The sequence below is a fragment of the Pristiophorus japonicus genome, chromosome 19, assembly GCF_044704955.1.
Source record: "Pristiophorus japonicus isolate sPriJap1 chromosome 19, sPriJap1.hap1, whole genome shotgun sequence".
Taxonomy (NCBI): domain Eukaryota; kingdom Metazoa; phylum Chordata; class Chondrichthyes; family Pristiophoridae; genus Pristiophorus; species Pristiophorus japonicus.
In genome coordinates, this window is record NC_091995.1 from 63118711 (window position 1) to 63125756 (window position 7046).

Sequence of the window (7046 nt, forward strand, 5' to 3'; positions counted from 1 at the left end):
TATGTGACAGGTGGGTGTTGGATAGATACTGCCCCTCTCATTCTCTGACACTATATGACAGGTGAGAGTTGGATAGTTAGTGCCTCTCTCATTCTCTGACACTATGTGACAGGGGAGTGTTGGATAGATACTGGCTCTCTCATTCTTTGATCTATGTGACAGATTCTGATTGCCTGGTGAGTGTAGGATAGATACTGACAGTTTCAATCCCCGGTGCAGTTTCAGTGTGGGACTGACTGGTTGTTATAGGACAGATTCTGCTACTTTCACGATCTGGTCCATTGTCAGATAAATATAGAATACATATGGTTGGTGTCTGGTACGGGAGTGTGGATTTTACTCTGTATTTGTCCTTTTCTGGCATCTGCATGTGGCTTATCTCTGTATCTGTCAGTGTCTGATATGAGAGTGTTGGTTTTATTCTGAATCTTCCAATTTCTGCTAATTGCGTGCTTGTTTCACTGTCTCTCAAAGCCTGGTGCCTGAGTGTGTGGTTTACTCTGTATCTGTCCATCGCTGGTATGTAAATCTGGGCTCTACTCTATACCCGTCATTCTCTATTGTGTTAGCATCGTTTTAGACTGTACCGGTCAATTTCTAATCTCAGTATTCGTTTTAGCCTCCAACTATCAATTTCTCTCATGTAAGAGAGGCTTTACTCTGAATCTGTCAGCATCAGGCCTTGTCGGCACTGTCGGTAAAATCATGAAATTACTAATATTGCCAGATAAAGTTAATGGGCAAAATTGTGGCAAATGGATTTCAACGTAAAATTTAGGAACTAACATAATAAGTTTGATCTGGGATAATTGTGATACATAGAACATTAAGCAGCCCTTTCACAGATGCTGTGGGTGGCTCTGAAAAGAGCCTTTGGTTTATTAGATTAAATACTGTTCGCTTTACTTGCTCTTTGACGCACTGGTGGTTTTCTTGGGCAGCAGCACAGCCTGGATATTAGGCAGCACCCCACCCTGAGCGATGGTCACCTTTCCCAGCAGCGTGTTGAGCTCCTCCTCTTTGCGGATGGCCAGCTGCAGGTATCTGGGGATGATGCGGGTCTACTTGTTGTCGCGGGCCGCGTTGTCAGCCAGCTTCAGGTATTCAGCGGTCAGATACTCGAACACAGCAGCCATGTAGACCGGGACTCCAGCACCCACACGCTCAGCATAGTTACCCTTCCGCAGGAGTCTGTGAACACGGCCCACAGGGAACTGCAGTCCGGTCCGGGAGGAGCGAAACCTTTCCTTGGCCCGAGCTTTACCGCCGGTTTTTCCTCTTCCCGACATTTCCACAATCCACAGGTTCAGAGAAAGAATGTGAAACTCCGCCCACATCTGTCTTTCTTATACATTCTGGAGGAATGTAGGGAGCGAACTTGTGATTGGTCGCTATTTGGTGAATTTAATTGGTATTTTCTGATGTCCAATCAGAGCGTGGTAAGACCGCCAATGAAAATTACTCTCCTGAAACGTCAGTCCTCCAAAGATTTACAAATTCAAAAATAGCGCCAATAATTGTTAAAATTGCGGATTATGTTAGTAACTTCACCATTAGCCAAATATTTCCTAACACTTTTTGTTTCCTTCTGTCGTAATCCATATTTCCATTGCAAATTCCAGGCTGTTACATTCAGGATTAAATTCGGGTACTATTTCAAACTGTCTCTAATGGGCGGGACTCAATCCCCACTGATTCTGTAATGGAACACATTGCATCTCAATCTTTGTAAAACTGGAGCTTCACAGATTATCGATCGATCCCCCACACAGGCGGCAGTGAGACCAGAACTGGAAGTCCCTCTCTGAAAGGAGAAGAGGGACAGAGCATTCAATCTGCCCCTGTTCTGGTCTCTGTAAGAACTCCCATTCTGGGTTGTTACACTCGGACTCCAGGATTAATAAATGGTTTTACCCCTAACTAGAAATTTCTTTTAAATTGAAAAGTGCGCGAGAGAGAACGAGGTGGCTATAGTCTGAGTCTCACCCTAAAACAAGCTTCTAATTCTTCGGCAAGCGCTGTAAATGAACGGGTCTGAGCGCAAAGTGAAAAAGCGACTAGGGACCGTGTGTGCGGGAAATTAAACAGTGGCGCTGAGGTCGAAGCGGACAGTAAAAATGCTTATCTGAAAATGCAAAACTAAATCTACAGCTGGAACTGCAAAAGTTCTTACACACTTGTTAAGGAAATAATTACAGTTAAACGATAAGTAAATAAGGGGTTATGGGGAGCTGGCAAGGAATTGGAGCTGGGTCCATGAACCGATCAGTCGTGATCTTATTGAATGACGGTGCAGGATCGTGAAGCCAAATGGCCAAATCCTGCTCCTATTTCTTAAAGGATGATGGGTTTGTGCAGCTCTTTCAGAGAGGTTGTGAGTGGCTGTTAAAAGAGCCATTGTGTTTGGGTTTGTTCTCTCAGGACAGCGTGCAGTTTTACTTGGAGCTGGTAGACTTGGTCACCGGCTTTGTCCCTTCCGACACGGCGTACTTGGCCAGCTCCCCGGGCAGCAGCAGGCGCACGGCGGTCTGGACTCCCGGGAGCTCATGTTGCGGCGCTTGTTGTAATGGACCAGGCGGGAAGCCTCACCCGCGATTCGCTCGAAAATATCGTTCACAACCGAGTTCATGATGCCCATGATCTTGGAGGAGATGCCGGTGTCGGGGTGAACCTGCTTCATCACTTTGTCGATGTAGACCGAGTAACTCTCCTTCCTCGACTTTCTGCGCTTCTTGCGGTCCTTCGCTAGTACTTTGGTGACAGTTTTCTTCGCGCCTTTCTTGGCGGAAACTGTTTACCCCGCCGTTGGAAGCAGGCTCAACGGCCGCCATCTTGGTCAGGGCTGCTCTCACGGCGCATGACCAGCCCTTTGTGCAGGGACAAAGTGTGGGCGGGGCTTCAGGGTATATATCAGTTTGATTGGACAGACGTTTATGCCCAGGTCAGTGACCCCTGAAAGGGAGCCTTGTTGTTGCGATTGTTGTCTGGTGACCCTGGGCCCGGGCTCCTCCTATTGGGCAAGCCTATGCTGACTCTATCGGGTCAGCACAGGCTCACGCGATTGGGCCAGCCCAGGTTCACCCTATCGGGCCAGTACAGACTCACCCTATTGGGCCAGCCCGGGCTCACCCGATTGAGCCAGCCCGGGCTCACCCTCTTGGGCCAGCCCACGTTCACACTATTGGGCCAGCCGGTCTCACCCCATTGGGACAGCCCAGGCTGAACCTGTCGGGCCAACACAGGCTCACCCTATTGGGCCAGCCCGGGCTCACCCTATTGGGCCAGCACAAAAGGCCCAGTGACCAGCAGAGAAAATCAGCAGCTCATTGATTTTATTCTCACTCTGCGCACAGCGGGTGCAGAACTGAACCCAACCATATAAGGTGGACATAATGCACATCATCGACCTTTGAATGTGGAAGGAGAAATGTCTGTCTGTTCTGTCTATGGGAGCAGATTTCAAACATCAATGTGACTAGAGAAGCACCGAGACACACACACATCCAAGTGAGAGTGTTCCAGTGCACTGCCTGTAGGAAAAGTTTCAACCAGTTACACAGTCTGAAAAACGTCGCACCATTCATATCGGGGAGAAATACAGGTGTTCTGATTGTGGACGAAACGTCAACTAATTGTCCAATCTGGAGGGATACAAGGACACCCACACCATGGAGAAACCATCGAAATGTGGAGACTGGGAAGAGATTCAGTTCCCCCTCTGATTTAGAAATTCATCGTCGCAGTCACACTGAGGAGAGGCCGTTCACCTGCTCTGTGTGTGGGCAGAGTTTCACTCAGTCATCCAATCTGCTGAAACTCCAGCGAGTTCACACTGGGGAAGTGTTGGAAGGGATTCACTCAGTCATCTGAATTGTGAGTTCACAAGTCACTGCAGGGGTTGGGTTCTACTGTTATTACTGCTGTTAATCGCATCCTGACTGAATCGTATTCATTCTGTCAATTGGGATTTGTTTCTGCTGATGTTAATAACCCCGAAAACTGGGATGGCGTTTAATATGTTGACATTTCAAATAATACAATGTGTCGATATTTGATATCTCCATGATAAGAGGAGACTAATTGATGCCCTGTTACATTTTGGACCTTTTCTCCTTTCTAATCCTATATTGTTTCAATTCTCATACCTTTGGTTACTCTCAGAGACAAGTCCCAGTTCCCTATACCTTCCAGAGTACCTCTCTTTGCCTTGGTGTACAGCGTAGGAATAGCTAACACACCCGGGATCACGAAACACAAAACCCAGTCTGTTAATCTCTTTCAGCTACAGGACTTAGCGTGTGCCCACAGCATCTCTCTCACCTTCGATGTGTGAATAGAGCATCCTGCAAATCTGGTTTCAATTTAAATTTGAATGCACTCAGTAAATGTATTTAAAAAAAAATACAGGTAAACCGATTACATCAAATAATTGGCAAAGGTTTACAGTTAACAAGATGAACAAGTAAAAACATCATGGCCCAATAACCCTATATATTCACAGGAGAAAGTCTGTTATCTAAATCCTCGAATGTCAGTTGGTGAGATGAGAGACTGAATCTCTTTCCACACTCAGCTGGTAAACGGTCTCTTCCTGATGTATTTCCACCCAATGCACATCTGCACACATTCCCAATGTCCCCACATTTACAGTGTTGAGTCAGCTGGGCACACGAGTCTCACAGGCTAGACGATTGGTTGGAGGTGCATCGACACACACAACATGTGTACTGTTTCTCCCCGCTGTGATTGGTGTTTTTCCAAAGGCTGATGATAAGGTGATGTCGATGAATCCGGTGAATCTCTCAAATCCTGACGTGATGTTTGGTTTCAGTTTCTCAGCTGCAGATCCTCCTCTTCTAATAAACTGCAAAGGGAGGTTACAAAAGTTGTTCCTTTTAAGTACAGGATAGAAATTTCCACTGTGGTAGGCATCAGAGTCGAGTCCAATACTGCCCTCAAATGATATCCACACACTTCCCAGTTGAGGTCTTTTCCCAGTTGAGGTCATTGCATCGGTATCAAGAGCAAGGGCACTGGCAAATTTTTGCTCATCTTTAGCCCAGTGGTACTGAGGACAATTATAACCCTTGAACTGCTGCCTTGGCTGAGATCAACTAACAGCCCAGATCAAGGATCGAACTTGGGACCGTCTCAGTCAGTATTGCAGAGTGTTCTAAAATTGGGAGGGGGGGGTGTGGGGGGTTGGGGGAGGGTTAGAAATAATATTTTGAAACAAATTTTACTCCAGCTTTAAACAAAACCTTCATCACACTGCACAATTGTGAAGTTTTTCCAAATTCAAGTCAAATGGATCATTAAAAAGAGTGAGACATTTTAGAAAGGCGCAAGTGACTGAAATAGACAGCTTTACAATCACTGCACAATACAGAATGGAGCGACTGTCAATGGGAGTTCGGTTCGTGAAGTCCTCCGAAACTCTGAGATAAACTGGACTGTTCATTTAAGTATAAATAGGCAGAGAAAAGGGAGTCCCTCTCCCTTTAAATATCTGTCCCATTCCCCCAGGCAGTGGGAAGAGGAACAGCGCGCGGTCTCTTTATATCCTCACACAGCAAGCACCGCCGGATGGGCTCCAGCACGGTCCTAAAGACCGAAGGACTTACATTTCAGGATAAGCACAACAACTGAAAAGTGCACATACAACGTCTTTGCTCTATATATATATATATGTGTGTGTGTGTGTATAAACAAAACAGATCATTCCTAATGTTGCTAGTGAGTTCCACAGAGATAAGCTATTATTTTCGCCAGTTATTTTCCAGCATTTTATTTCCTATTATTTACAATGTAATTGCAGAGTGTTTAATACCTTTACCATTTAGTGATGACCCTTTGTCTTGTGTGCTCTTGTTTAGAAAGTGATGTCACACTAACCATTCCATTACCACGGTGACTGTCTGTCCGCAGTATTCAGTGGGAAAGGGGATTAAATCACACCGAGGATAAAGAGCAGCCCCCCACCAGACTGCACTTTATTGGCGAGTGATCACTTCACCATCACACAGAAGCTCCTGAGATTTACGACCAGTGTGGATGATTAGTGTAAGTGATGTTCAAAATGGAATTGTATGGGTAAAAGAGTAGTTGGGGAGGGGGAGTTGGAGAGTAGGGGTGAAGAAGGTCTATGAGTGATTGGGATTTACTGCCCACTACTTGCCTTTGTTGAACTACGATGGGGCTTATCTTTCCTTTAAAATGTTTTGTATGATGTGCTTCACTGAAGTTAGACGTGGGGCTGCAGTTCCTTGGAGGCACTGGGCTGTTTCTGGCGAATTAATGTGGGCAGTGTTAATTGGGAATAGATTTGAGTGGGATCATTCTGCACTGAATGAGATGCTGGGCTGTGGGTTTACCCTCAGCCCCAGTGACGAGGTGCTGTTGACACCAAATCCAGGGACCACATACATTGTGACTCCAAATCCAGGGACGACTTACACTGAAGCATGAAATCCAGGGACTTCTTACACTGAGGGACCAGTTACAATGAGACATCAAATCCAGGATGAATTACATCGTGACACCAAATTGAGGGACTACTAATACCATGACAACAAATCCAGGGACCAGTAGCAATGAGACATCAAATCCAGGTACCACTTACACTGAGACTAGAACATTACATCGAATATACAGCACAGAAATGGACCATTCGGACTAATCAGTCCATGCCGGTGTTTATGCTCTGCTCGGGAATTAGAGAGCCTCAGTATGGGGAATGGTCATGCCGGTGAAACCAGCTCTAGTTAGGGTGAAAGGTGGGTAATGAATGAAGAGATGATGGAGGAATCAGACGGTGACTGGTGGGGCATGGTGACAGATTATTATCAGAAGCCCTTTTCAGGCAGGCAGATGATTAGATGTAACCAGCACAACAACCGTATCCATCTGTTATTGTACAAAAATCTCCAAATCTAATGTCACTAATTTATGTTTCTGTGAGAAATGTAGAGATGTGAAAGAACAGAGGAAATGAGGCTTGCACAGGAAAGGACATTCCATGAATGAACACATTGTGAGGCTGTTTT

At 45.8% G+C, this 7046-nt stretch overlaps 2 pseudogenes; both read right to left on the reverse strand.

Annotated features, from left to right (window-relative positions):
* Positions 1-902: 902 nt before the first annotated feature.
* LOC139229898 (histone H2A type 2-A-like) lies at positions 903-1289 on the reverse strand (annotated as a pseudogene).
* A 1146-nt stretch (positions 1290-2435) lies between these two features.
* LOC139230254 (histone H2B type 2-F-like) lies at positions 2436-6428 on the reverse strand (annotated as a pseudogene).
* Positions 6429-7046: the final 618 nt, after the last annotated feature.